This window comes from Trichechus manatus, unplaced genomic scaffold (assembly GCF_000243295.1).
Source record: "Trichechus manatus latirostris isolate Lorelei unplaced genomic scaffold, TriManLat1.0 scaffold00008, whole genome shotgun sequence".
Classification (NCBI taxonomy): Eukaryota; Metazoa; Chordata; class Mammalia; order Sirenia; family Trichechidae; genus Trichechus; species Trichechus manatus.
In genome coordinates, this window is record NW_004443944.1 from 12207649 (window position 1) to 12222767 (window position 15119).

A 15119-nucleotide genomic window follows, 5' to 3' on the forward strand; every position below is an offset into this window, starting at 1 on the left:
TCCCAGACCTACTGAATCAGAATTTGTATTTCAACAAGGTCCCCCAGGTGGTTCATGTGCACAACGAAGTTTGAGGAGCATTGTTCTAGAGGGTTTCCAAGAAGGGACTGGTGGATTCGAACTGCCAGCCTTTTGGTTAGTGGCCAAGCTGTTAACCACTATGCCACCAGGGCTGACAATTGATAATACAGTGCTTGAAAAACTTAAGTTGTTAGAAGAAGCTAAAGTCCAGGTTCTTCTGCTTCACCAAGAACTTCTTTCCATAGTGGAAAAACTGCCTTTACAACAAATTTTGAGCCCTCTAGCATAGGGTGGAAGAGGCAGGTAATGAGGGGATTTTTTTTAGGGATGAGGGCTTGGAGTAGTGCTATTCAGGTAGCCACATACCTTATTCATATGCACACAGGATCAGATCCACTGAGAAGTTCAAGATTTCATTACTAACGCTACCAGCATGGGCACCTGCCCTAATATAACTACAAATCAGTAGGTTATTGTGATTTTCAATATCCATTTGCAGGCCCCAAATATGCCATCTTTCCCCATGATTCCCGCCACTCACTGCCTTGTTTCTCTTCTTCTGATTTCTCCTGGCAACACAAAATAATGAACAAAATCATGCAAAGCAATATTTCTAGCAAAGAATCTTTCTTTTCCTCTATGTTGTATCTTTCCCGTCAGAGGCACGCAGGGAGCAAGAACGGGTTTAATATTTTTGTAATAACAAGACTCATAGTGGTAACATCCCCCTGCAGCCCTAGAGGTCACATCAAAATAAATCACAATCTTATCAACCCATCCGAACACTCCAGGTCCCGTCACCCTGTACAAAACTCCTCATCTATTGTTCCAGAAAAAGTTTCTGAACCACCAAAAAGTCCTTAGCTTTTTCCCCAGGTTCTAATGATGAATGGATTTGCAGCTCCAAGGGAGAAAGATGTGGCAGTCTGCTTCCTTGGAAACCTTCTGGGGTAGTTCTACTCTGCCCTATAGGGTCACTATGAGTCAAAATCGACTCGACAGCAGTGAGTTTTTTAAATACAACAATATTGACAAGATGTTTCAGATATTTCTTCAGATGAAAGAAAAAAGCAAACTGAAGAACATTATGTATAATATGATCTGATCTGTGTAAGATATGCTTACACAAATATGCTTACACAGGATCAGTATCAATAATCCTCAATATGCTTAAGTATACTTAGAACATTTCTAGAATTCAAAAAGAATTGTTAGCAAATGTTTCTTCTGGTTACCTTTTCCTCTTCTATTCTTCCGTGTTGTTTGAACTACTTAACAATAAATGTGCTTTTCTTTTATGATTTAACAATTTTTTTTTGCTTAAAACATCTCCATTATCACATGTGATCAGAATGCTGAGTTTTCTGGTTAACAGTTTATTAGTTCCTAAAAGATCTCAAAATTCAAAATTTAAAAGACTTAAGGAGAGGGCTAAAGTCCCTTAAAGGTTAGTGGTTTGAACGAACCCAGAGGTCCCACAAAAGAAAGGCCTGGACATCTGCTTCCAGAAAGATTAGTCAAGAAAACCCCAAGGAACAATTCTATTCTGTAACATGTGGGATTGCCATGAGTTGGTATGGACTTGTCTTAGTGATCTAGTGCTGCTATAAGAGAAATACCACAAGTGGATGGCTTTAACAAACAGAAGTTTATTCTTTCACTAGGAGGCTAGAAGTCTAAATTCAGGGCACTGGCTCTAGGGTAAGTCTTTCTCTCTCTGTCAGCTCTGGGGAAGGTCGTTGTCTCTTTACCTTCTGTTTCCTCATTCCTTGGAGATTTCCCTGTAGGTTGGCATCTATCTTCCCCTATCTCTGCTTGCCTAATCTGCTCCTTTTATATCTTGTAAGAGACTGACTCAAGACACACCCTACCCTAATACCCTCTCATTAACATAACAAAGAAAGCTCATTCCCAGATAGGATTATAACCACAGGCATAGAGGTAGGATTTACAACACATATTTTGTGGGGACACAATTCACTTCATAACAGGACTCAAGGGCAATGGGTAAACAGAAGGCTTAGAATCCAGTCCAGCTCTGCTATTTACCGACTGAGCAAATTTAGGCAAGTCATTCCATCTTTCAGAAACTAACCTACAAAATAACTGTCAAAATAAATACATTTACCTACAAGGTCACTGTGAGGAACAAATTAAATAATGCCTGTGTAGGCATTCTGTGAACTACAAATCTCCAAACGATATTCACTGTTGTTACCAGTAATGATACAGAAGATGCATCATGATCTTAACTGCCCAGAGATACAAATTAAATAGAACTATGTGGTATGCCCCAGCCATGGCTCTGTAATGGTGCAAATAAGAGAAAATGACTCTGGTTGATTTACATGGAAGGGGTTAGTGGGAAGTTCACAGAATCCCCAGGAAGGCTAGAACAAGGCTTGGGGAGCTGGCAGTACAAAAGGTGGCTTCTCAGCCAAAACAACAGGAAAAGTAAGTTGCAGCATAGTCTGGTGACCACGTGCTTGTGGCCACTGCTGAGCGCCAGGGGTTGCAGCTGCCCTGCCAGCACCACCAACTCTGCTGCCTCCAGGAGCCCTGGAGAAGGTGTTCCTGTGGCTCTCTGCTGGCCATGCTGCCTCAGAAACGTGGGTGCAGCTGTATCATCACCAAAAAGATATCCCTCTGGCACTGCCTCTTGACTGCCACTGGCTACTGAGGCCAAGTTCAGAATGTTTGTCTTTTATGAATTAAAAAAAAATGTTTGCTTAAAATATCTCCATTATCCCACATGATCACAATGTGAGCTCTTCTGGTTAGCACAGATGATTAGTTACTAAAAGACTTTCACTGCAAAGCCCAGGACACACATCTGTGTTCTAGCTGCAAGGGAGTCTGGGAAAGTAAGTATTTACCATGTTCAGTTTTGAATTAAAGCCTCTGACTCTAACTAAGCCTTATAAGGTGGGAAAATTCCTTCCAAACATTAGAAGGGGATTCATATACTAACAAAAACAAAACAGATGGAAGGAAGGGATAAAAGTTACTATTTTGTATAAGCATAGAAGTTCTTTTGAGTAGCAAAATCCAAGTCATCTTTATATATTCAAAAATATTTTTTTTGCAGATTGGGCTCCCAGGGAAGCTGACTCTGAAACAGACAGTAGCACAGAGGACTTTCATTAGGAAGCGCTTTTAGGATCGACACCTGTGAGGGAAGGAAAGGAAAGGGAGGAGGATTGCACAAAGGGAAAAGCTGGGCTGCAGTGCAGTCCCAATGAAGGATCTGTAGCATTGTGGTAACAAGAGGGCTGCCCCAGTCCTAACCATCACAGTCACATGCACTGGCAGGAAGCCAGAGGTACAAAACACAGAAGGCAAAAACAGCTTTTCCTCAGGTGACTTCTTCCTTTCCCAGATCCCAGTTTTTTTTCCCAGAAGTCCCTAGAAGACTACACCTTACTTCTTATTGGCCAGAACTGGGTCACATGGCTTTCCCTTGCTGAAAGGGAGGCTGGGACAGTGAGTTTCTGGAAAAGAAAACAGAGGCTACCATGTTTGGATCAGACTCACTGGCAAAACAACAAACTAGACATATACAATCCCTACCCTCACCTTGCTTACAACCCCATGGAGCTTTCATCGAGCACTTTCTTGGTGCCAGCCATTGGCTAAGACTTTCATAGCAAACTTCTCATTTGAGTCTTACAATGACCCTGTTATGTGGGTTCTATTATCATACCCATTTTACAGAAGAAGAAACTAAAGTTCAGAGAATTTATACACCCAAGGTCACACAATTAATGAGTAGCAAGGTTTCAATTCAAACTCAAGCCTGCATGATCCCAGAGTCTGTGTTCTTAGCCACTTCCCTATACTGCTTCCCACCATGAGATTACATGCATAATTATACTAGAAAAGTGGGGAAAGGAGGCATCCAAGGGACCTGAGGGACTAGGAAGTCTTCATAGAAGTCTGGGACTTGGGTTGGACCTTGTATGACAAAGAAGAGCAGACAGAAAGCATCATTTCATCTCTGAGCCTGCTTCTGGAAGCAAAGAGAAGATGGGGCTAAAATTAAAATGTCTGATGGAAACATTGTCAGCACCTGGTACTCAGTGTGCATCCCAAGAGGCAGTAGCACAGGCATCACGCAAGAGCTCATCAGACATGCAGAATCTCAGGCCCTTTCCCAGACCTACTGAATCAGAATTTGTATTTCAACAAGGTCCCCCAGGTGGTTCATGTGCACAACGAAGTTTGAGGAGCATTGTTCTAGAGGGTTCATTGAGAGCTCAAGCTGGGGGTTGGGGGGATGAGCAGAACAAGACCTGAATGCTGATTTTGACACTAATTTTAAGACCTTGGGACTACATTCCTCTGCGTTTCAGGTTTTCAGTCTGTAAAATGGGCATTACAGTAATAAGTATTTATTGAGTACTTACTCTAAGTCAGTCACCATACCTTATATAGATTATCTCATTTAGTCCCCAGGAAATATCAACTGCCCTGTGAGTGAGCCACTATTATTATTGGCAGATGAGGAAACTCATCTGATTTAATAACTTGACGAATTTTGTATTACTTATAACTTGGCAGAAACGGCAGTGAAGGCCCTCAATCACTGGATCTAGAAATTTCATTCTTTTGCACCACACTTGTTGTTGGTTGCCATCAAGTCAATTCTGACTCATGGCAACACCGTGTATGCAGAATAGAAACACTAACCCATTGCCATCTAGTCCACTCCGTATCATAATAACCCTATAGGGCGAGCAGAATTGCCCCATAGGGTTTCCAAGACTCATAGTGACCCCATAAGACAGAGAAGAACTGCCTCACAGGGTTTCCAAGGCTGTAAATCTTTACGGAAGCAGACTGCCACATCTTTCTCCCACAGAGCAGCTGGTGGGTTTGAATGTCAACCTTTCAGTTAGCAGCCAAGCACTTAACCACTGCACCACCAAGACTCCTTAGAAACATGATACCCCTAGTTATAGAAGGTTGTGAGGATGGAATGAGATCACCTATGACTTCACACAGTGCCTGGTACTTAGTATACAGGAACAATGAGGAGAAACCATCTGACTCACTGTAAGGGAATTTGAGCTAGCCAACTCTGAGTTACCCAAATGTGGTAGCTGTTGATAAATTCTAATGCCAGCTCCCACCAACACCCAGAATACATTTCAACAACTTTCTTCTCCTATCAGTCCATGTTTTATCAAATGAAAATAAATTTTCCTACTAGCTTAAACAAAATATAATTAGAAGATGAATCTGAAGCCCTGAGTCAAAGGCAGGTCACCCACGCCTCCCATAAATGATTTTGGGTTGTCCACTGTTTTGAATTACCCACACCACCGCTCCCTTATTGGCACCCATAACTGAGCATTAACTAGATTCCACGCAATTAAATTCAAAATATTTGTGCAGCAATTATATGGATTCATCAAACCTAATGGTGCAGTCACATTTTAGTGCGTACTCAACAGTACTACTCAGGAAAAAAAATGGCAGATAGAAATATATTCCCACAAGCTGATGATTATAAAATAAAGATGTGTCTACTGTCATGTTATCTGATGTCCATCAGAAGTAAATAAATTAGAAGATTCTAACAACATTGACTTCTCTACTATCAGGATTTTTATGTATTCTTCATTACAGTTCAGATATATCAGGAGGGCATTGGTTGATCAATCAATAAATAAACCATATTTTTGCTTACTCTGTTGTTTACAGGGTTATTTGTTTTCTTTTTCCTTTGAGAGTTTCTCAGCATCTCAGTTTTGGTTACCCAGCAAATATGGTAAACTCTGTCAATACCCACCCTTCATTCCTTTGGCCCACCTCCAAGTTTTCCAGGCGCCAAGATGAACATTTTCCATGCCCTTTACAGCTTCCCACCTCAAGCACTGATGACTCTCTTCTCTGCCTGGGGGCTTTCTCTGGCACAAACAGAGCTTGTTCAGCCAAGGATTTAAGGCCACTAAGGACAATCCTCAGGAAACCCTGGTGGCTCAAGAGCTACATCTACTAACCAAAAGGTTGGCAGTTCAAATTCACCAAGCACGCCTTGGTAACTCTATAGGGCAGTTCTACTCTGTCCTATAGGGCCACTATGAGTCAGAATCGACTCGACAGCAACATATTTGGTTTTGGTTTGGAAGGACAATCCTCAACCAATGAAAAACAGAAGTTGAAGGATAAATATTTCAGCTTTCTCATCACTTGATGGGATAGTTCTGAGGTGTATTCTGCATAGTTCCTCAGTGTCCCCAACAGGGTTAAGCCACAGATATCCACAGCAGTAACCCACTTGTAATGAATATTTTATTGATTTTCTTGCTCCCCTGTTTCATTTTGCCCATTTTTTTTTTTTCACTTGTGTTTCCTGGAATCATCTCACAAACACACTCCCTGCACCCAAGCACTTGACACAGAGTCTGCTTTGGGAGAAACTCAACCAAGACGGCACTTTTGCTTAAGGGTTTCACCACCTTATGAGACTCGGTAGAGGTTACTGTAATGCTTTATTCTCACTTTTCTGGCCTCCCTTGCGGCTAAGACACATGACAGAGCTCCAACAATCAAGACAGTTTGGGAGTTTAATCTGGGCTTGTGCAAAGGTACCAGCAGTGGTGGCAGATTTACACCTAGTTTTCAGAAATGGTGGTGGCAGTGATTTGAGCCAAAGGTCCAGTTTCTGGTGAGGGTGGTATCCATGGTGCAGGGGGCAGTATCTGGACCCAGCAGTGACGGCAACACAGTACTGGTTCCACGGACTGATTTTGGCCCTTTTCCTAGCTGGAGAGCCTTCCAGCCTAGTTCTCTGACCCTTCTGTACATCCTTTAATAAGTTCTGTTTCTGTTTAAATTAGCCAGAGTTCATTTTCTGTGGCTTGAAACCAAGAATACCAACTGATATAATGTATTAAGTTCTTCTTATGTATAATAATAACAGGAATATTCATTATGACGTTGTCTGAGACAAATACTGGAGACGACCTAAATATCCATCTGTAGGAGGCTGGTCAATTATGAAGTAGCAAGTCAATGGCTAAAATATAACAAGATAGCTCTGCATATTTCAAGATTAATTTAAAAAAAAAGATAGAACATTGCGGAAAGCACACTACTGTTTCTGAATGTGTATGTGTGTGTCTGTGTGTGCATATGTGGATATATAGATATATGCATTATATATATATATATATATATACACCTATATATTTGTCCAAACCAAAACCCGTTGCCATTGAGTCGGTTCCCACTCATAGTGACCGTACAGGTCAGAGTAGAACTGCCCCATAGGGTTTCCAAGGCTGTAAATGTTTACAGAAGCAGACTGCCACATCTTTCTCCTACAGAGCTGCTGGTGTATTTGAACTGCCAAACTTTCAGTTAGCAGTCAAACATTTAACCATTGTGCCACAAGGGCTCCTCTACTTAAAAGCGTAACCCATTGCCATCAAGTCGATTCCAACTCCTAACAACCCTATAGGACAGAGTAGAACTGCCTCATAGGGTTTCCAAGGCTGTAATCTTTACAGAAGCAGACTTCCATAGCTTTCTCTGTGGAGCAGCTGGTGGTTTCTAACCACCAACCTTTTGGTTAGCTGCCGAGCACTTAACCACTGAGAAACCAGGGCTCTTTTTATATGCTTTTACAGGCATTAAATAAGTCTATAATGGGTGTAGCAATTGGATTCAAACCTGGGGAGGGAACTAGAATCCTGAAAATCAGATGTGGGACCAACTCTTACATGTCCCTATACATTCTTTTAACTCTTTTGGGTTTACATTTATATATATATATTTATATATCACTTGCTCGAAAATAAATAAAACTAAAATTTAAACATGTACAGTTCACAGGATTGAGTTACTGGGCTTGAAGGCTAAGGACCATAGTCCTGGGGGACACCTAAGTCAATTGGCATAACATAGTTCATAAAGACAACATTCTACATCCTACTTTGGTGAGTAGCATCTGGAGTCTCAAAAGCTTTCAAGCGGCCATCTAAGATACAACTATTGGTCTCTTTCCGTCCGGAACAAATGAGAGTGAAGAAAACCAAAGACTCAAGGAAACAATTAGTCCAAAGGACTAAAGGACCACAGGAACCACAGCTTCCACTAGCCTGAGACCAGAAAAACTAGATAGTGCCCAGCTACCACTACTGACCGTTTTGACCAGGATCACGATAGAAGGTCCTGGTTAGAGTGGGAAAAAAAGGTACAACAAAATTCAAATTCATTTTTTAAAAAAAAGGCCAGATTTACTGGTCTGAGAGAGACTGGAGGAACCCCCCAAACTATGGTCTTTAGATACCCTTCTAACTTCAAACTGAAGGCATTCCCAGAGATCATGTTTCAGCCAAATAACAAACCTAAAAAATAAACAGTAACACCTGTGAGGAAAGTGCTCCTTAGAACAGTCATCTGTATGAGACCAAAAGGGCAACATCTGCCCAAAAGCAATGATGAGAAGGCAGAAAGGGGCAGGAAAATCAGACAAATGGAAATGGGGAACTCAGGGTGGTAACGGGTAGAGTGCTGACACATTGCAGGGATTGCAACCAATGTCAGGGAACAATTTGTGTATAACTATTGAATGGGAAACTAATTTGCTCTGTAAATCTTCACCTAAAGCACAATTTAAAAAAAAAAATTTTTTTAATGTGTAAATGAACCTTAAATTCTGAAAAAAAAAAAAGTCTTAGCCCCTGACACTCTTGGTCTGAGATGAGATCAAAGAATCTGCAATTTTAGCAAATATCTCAGTGGTTCTGGTGACAGGGTCTGCAGGGCATACTTTGAAAAACACTGGTCTTGATCCTCATGGATCATAAATGGTTTGTGCAATGTACTGCCCGCTATTGCTCAGATTTTTGCACTGAGCCCAAATTAATATTGTATTTTTTATGTCATCATTTAAAAAAAAAAGATATGCTGGGAAGAGGTACATTTCACTAGTGTCCAAAGATTTCACCAGTGTGTGAAAGGAAGCATCACTATATTGACAACCAGCAGAGCTTCCTAGACCACTACCAACTGTCCAAGGACAAAGGTTCTCATTTTTACTACATTTCCCATCTTTTATGGAATATTAAGAAGAGACTATCATATTCCTATACTGTGCTTTTTATTTCTACATCAGCACATACATACACACACTTTTTAGCTCTCGTCAACATTAAAGTTGTTGTAGAGTTTTCCACTAGAATATATTTTGGGCATGAGGACAAAGGTCACTCTTGGAAGGTTGAAAGGTTGCTACTCTCATTGAATATTAGTGTGGATGCTTTTCTCAGCTAAAACCCTTCCTGGGCTATCCCATCTTTTGACTCTTTCTTACATTTTACTTTCTTTCTATGGGCATCATGCCAAACATACAAAGAGGTGACCCACTTTATCAATCTATTATAATCTTTTAAAGCTTCTGCCATTTCAAACATTTATTTTTATATGGCATCGTTCATAAAAATTATCTGAAAATACTTTATTGAGAAGAAGTAAAAATTATGATAAAACAGTTTAAGTATTTTAAACTTTCAGGACTGCGAGGATCAAGAGTTAAGCACATTTCAACAATTTCCCGTAAGTTCACAGTTCCTTCATGTTAAGGGTTTTATTATTCTTAACAATTCTTGTTTTAGGAAGCAGTGACTGGCAAAAGCTTACACTTAGGACTAGATTATCCCACGTGTGAGAAGAATGTAAGCACTGACTTGGGAAATCACAAACACATTCAATTCAGACCTGCCACCATTTTGTTAAGCCAGTATCCTGCTCTGCTCTGACCTCTCATTCTCAGTCTTTGTTATTTCCCCTCTGGCCCTCTCTGAGGCATCTGACACTTTTTTTTTCATTGTTACTCTTTTGTTTTTGTTGTTGAAAATATACACAGCAAAACATACACCAATTCAACAGTTTCTACATCATACAATTTAATGACATTGATTACATTATAGGAGTTGTTTCTCCCTCATAAACTCACTTCCCATATAAGGTTCCTATTTAATCTTTCAAGTTGCTAGTCTCAATTTGATTCCATATAGATAGTTCTTAATAGAACATAATGCTCAAAGCAGACTTTTTTTAGTAGCTAAGCTAAATTATTGTTCAGTTTTAAGATGACTTCTGAGGATATTTTCGGTTTAAGGTTTGAAGATTATCTCAGGGCAATATTTGCATGCATTCATCCACCCTCCATAGCTCCAGAAAGTCTGGAGTCCATTAAAACTTGAAAATCTGTTCTGCATTTTCCCCCTTTTGATCAGGATTCTTCTATGGAATCTTTGATCAATATGTTCAGTAATGGTAGCTGTACACCATCCAGTTCTTCTGGACTCAGGGCAAAGAAGGCAGTTGGTTGTGAAGAAAATTAGCCACACATTCGGTATACTCCTCCTATTCTTGACTCTCTGTTTTCCTCTGTTGCTCCAGGTGAATAAAAACCATTTGTGCCTTGGAAACTTTTAAGACCCTGCAAGCTTTTAAGACCCCAGGCACTACTCAACGAACTCGAAGACAGAACAAAAGCACTAAGCACATTATTAGGCCAATTAACTGGGCTGTCACATGAAACCATGACCCTAACCCTCAAAACCAAGGAACCAAATCCCATGAGATGTTTGATTGTACATAAGCAGCCTCAGCAGCTACACTTTGTGTGTGCGTGTGTCATTGTTGTAAATATATCTACCACACAACTTTTGCCAATTCAACTTTTTACATGTGTACAACTTATTGACAGCAATTACAATAATCAGTTGTGCAACCATACCCTTAATCAATGTGATTTTTCCATCAGCATTAACCCGCCTTTCTTCCCCTCCTTCCTGCCCCTGGTAACCACTAATAAACTTTGGTCTTTGTGCATTTGCCTTTTGTCTTTTTATATAAGTGAAGACATATAATATTTATCCTTTTGTGATTGGTTTACTTCACTCAACATAATGTCTTTAAGCTCCATCTATGCTGTAGCATGTATCAAGACTTCATTTCTTCAACTGGTTGAGTAGATTCCATTGTATGTATGTATCACATTTTGTTTATCCATTCATCCGTTGATGGACATCTAGGTTCTTTCTACATTTTGGCTATTGTGAACAGTGCTGCAATGAACACTAGTGTACAAGTCTCTTTCTGAGTCTCTACTTCCAAGTCTTTTGGGCATGAATATACCTAGAAGTGGAACTGCTCAGTAATATGGTAGTTTTATTTTTAGTTTTTGAAAAAGGTCCACACTTTTTTCCACAATGGCTGTACCATGTTGCATCCTCACCAGCAAGGGATAAGGGTTCTAATTTCCCCACAACCTCGTTAACATTTGTTATTTTTGTTTCTTTGCTTTGTTTTGTTTTACATTAGCCATCCTAGTGGGAGTGAAATGGTACCTCATTGTGGTTTTTATTTGCATCTCTCTGATGGATAATGACGCTGAGTATCTTTACATGTGTTTGGTGGCCATTTGAATGTCCTGTTTGGTGAAATGTCTATTCAAGTCCTTTGCCCATTTTATGATTGGGTTATTTGTCTCTTTGTTGTTAAGTTGTCGAAGTTTTATATATATTTTGGTAATTAGATTCTTATCAGATGTATGGTTTCCAAAGATACTCTCCCAGTTGGTAGCTTGTCTTTTCACTTTTTTGGTAAAGTCTTTTGATGAACAAAAGTTTTTAATTTTTATGAGGTCCCATTTATTTATTTTGTCTTTTGCTGTCTGTGCTTTGTTACTATGTTAAATATTCCATTGTTAAAAGCTAGGCCCGAAAGGAAATGAACAGACACTTCACCAAAGAAGACATTCAAGCAGTTAACAGACACATGAGGAAATGCTCACAATCACTAGCCATTAGGGAAATGCAAACCAAAACCACAATGAGATACCATCTGACCTGGCATTACTGGCATGAATTAAAAAAAAAGAAAATAACAAATGTTGGAGAGGCTGTAGAGAGATTGGAACTCATGCACTGCTGGCGGGAATGCAAAATGGTGCAACCATTTTGGAAAACCATATGGCACTTCCTTAGAAAGCTAGAAATAGAAATACCATATGATCCAGCAATTTCACTCCTAGGAACATATCCTAGAGAAATAAGAACTGTCACACAAATAGACATATGCACACCCATGTTCACTGCAGCATTGTTCACAATAGCAAAAAGATGGAAACAACCTAGATGACCATCAACAGATGAATGGATAAACAAACTATGGTACATATACACAATGGGGTATTACACAATGATAAAGAACAGTGATGAATCTGTAGAACATCTCACAACATGGATGAATCGGAGGGCAGTATGCTGAGTGAAATAAGCCAATCACAAAAGGACAAATATTGTATGAGACCACTGCTATAAAAACTCATGAAAAGGTTTACAGAGAACAAGAAACAATCTTTGATGGTTACCAGGGAAGGGAGGGGTAGGGACAGAAAAACACTAAACAGACAATAGGTAAGTGGTAACTTTGGTGAAGGGTAAGACAGTACGCAACACTGGGGAAGTCAGCACAACTTGTCCAAGGCAAGGTCATGGAAGCTCCATAGGCACATATAAACTCCTTCAGGGACTGAATTACTGGGCTGAGGGCTGTGGGGACCATGGTTTCAGGGAACATCTAGCTCAATTGGCATAACATAGTTTATAAAGAAAATGTTCTACATTCTATTTTGTTGAGTAGCATCTGGGGTCTTAAAAGCTTGTGAGCAGCCATCTAAGATACTCCACTGGTGTCACCCCATCTGGAGAAAGGGAGAATGAAGAAAACCCAAAACACAAGGGAAAGATTAGTCCAAATGACTAATGGACCACAACTACTACAGCCTCCACCAGACCGAGTCCAGCACAAGTAGATGGTGCCCGGCTACCACCACCCACTGCTCTGACAGGGATCACAAAAGAGGGTTCCTGACAGAGCTGGAGAAAAATGTAGAACAAAATTCTAACCCACAAAAAAAGGCTTACTGGCCTGACCGAGACCAGAGAAACCCCAAGAGTATGGCCCCCAGACACCCTCTTAGCTCAGTGATGAAGTCACTCTGGAGGTTTGCCCTTCAGCCAAAGATTAGATAGGCCCATAAAACAAAACAAGACTAAAGCAGCACATGAGCCCAGGGGCAAGGACTAGAAGGCAGAAGGGGACAGGAAAGCTCATAACAGGGAACCTAAGGTCAAGAAGGGGAGAGTGTTGACATGTCCTGGGGTTGGTAACCAATGTCCCAAAAAAATACGTGTACTAACTGTTTAATGAGAAGCTAGTTTGTTCTGTAAACTTCATCTAAAGTACAATAATAGGGACTTTCGGGCAACACGGTACTATAGTCAGAAGCACCACTCTGTCCCTCTACAGCAAAGATCCGAAAAACTAAGTCAAACAGAGTCACAAGTCAATCCTGAAACCCTAAGCATCAAAGGAAGAGGTAAAGAACTCAGCCAAGCACCAAATGAAATAAGAAACTGACAGAGAACAGAGAGCGAGGAGAGATACATGCAGAGGTCCCTTATCAGCTACCACAGCAAAGATCCACCATCTTCGACTCCTATCAGAGATCAGTGAACAGGGGATATGAGAAAGCAGCTTCATGGAGCTTCCGGCGGGAGGCAGAACAACCGGTAACCAACAACATACACTTTCCCACCCCCCCACCCTTCTTCACCCCAACTCGGCCTCCTCTGCTTTCTGTGGCCACAGTCTCTTGGCTGGGAAGCACAGGCTTCACCCTAGTGTCGCTTGGATTCCACGTGCCCACACTGGCTGGCTCCCTGAGTGCCATTTGTTGTCTGCTGGTGTTGCTTTTTTCTGCTTCTTTAGATTTCTTTCTTACCTCTCACCACTTCCCCCTCCTTTCTCTCAAATACCTGACTCTGTGTGCCATCTTTGCTTCTTCCTGAAAGGCTGCAAAACACTGCTTGACTTCAAAACTGCTTCCCTGCCCATGCTGCCACACTGGTGGGATCCCCGGGGCTTTTGTTTGTTTGTTTGTTCTGATTTGTTTGTTTGTTTTCTTTTTCTTTTCTCAGCTTGGGAGCCACTTCTAGCCAGGCAGTACTGTGCACCTTCAGAGCTAATCCCTTACTCTGTACAGATTCACAGTGACATCCCTGGGGGCATGTATTTTTTCTTGTTTTTGTTTTTTTGTTTCTTTGTTTTCTTTTCTTCTCTCTCTTTTTCCTTTTTTGTCTTTCTTCATTTCAAGTTTCTCGTCTCTCTATACTTACCTTCTTTTCATGTCTCCTGAATACTTGGCACTGTGTGACAGCTCTACCCCTTCTAGCCAGGCTGTATTTCACAGCCTGGGAGCAACTTCCTCAGTCCTAGAAGCTGCAACAATGGGATCCCTGGGGGCTTTTCTGTCTTTCTTTTTTTTTTTCCTTTCCTCTAATTTTTATTTATTCATTTTTTTACCATTTTTTTTTCATTTTGTTTTTCTCCATTTCTCAGCCTCTCATCTCTCTGCTCCAATAGCAAGCTCCGTTAGCACTCTTTTTTTTTGTTTGTTTGTGTGTATGTTTTTGGCTCCTGTTCCTCTCTCTTCTCTTTCCCATACCCATCTTAGCTCCACACATCAAAAATCTACCCCCTCCTTCCTGCCTACCTGCACCATGCACTGAACATCACACTCCCAAGCAGCACAGGCACGGCCTACCAGAACCTCCCTGCACTCATTCCCGGTCCACCCTGTCAGCCCTAGTACGAGCCAAAAACAACCCATCCCAGCAACTCCCCTTCAGCTGCACCTGCCCTGCTGTACCATACTTGACTGACTGACCCTGCCCATTGGAGAAGGAGGTGAAAAGTATCGTGCCCACAGATGAGCAAACAACAAAGAACACACAGCCTGCCTGCTCAGACATAACCAAATACAACATATGGAAGACAGGATCAGCGAAATTGAAGACAAACACTTGGCTACAACTCTGTTTGAAGAAAAATCAGAAAAAAGAATGAAGAAAAATGCAGAAACCCTGAGAATTATGTGAGATACAATCAAAAGCAAAAATCTTCGAGTGATCAGAGTTCCAGAACAGGGGGAGAAAACAGAAAACACAGAGACGATCACTGAAGAATTGCTGACAGAAAACTTCCCCAATATCATGAAAGATGAAAAGCTG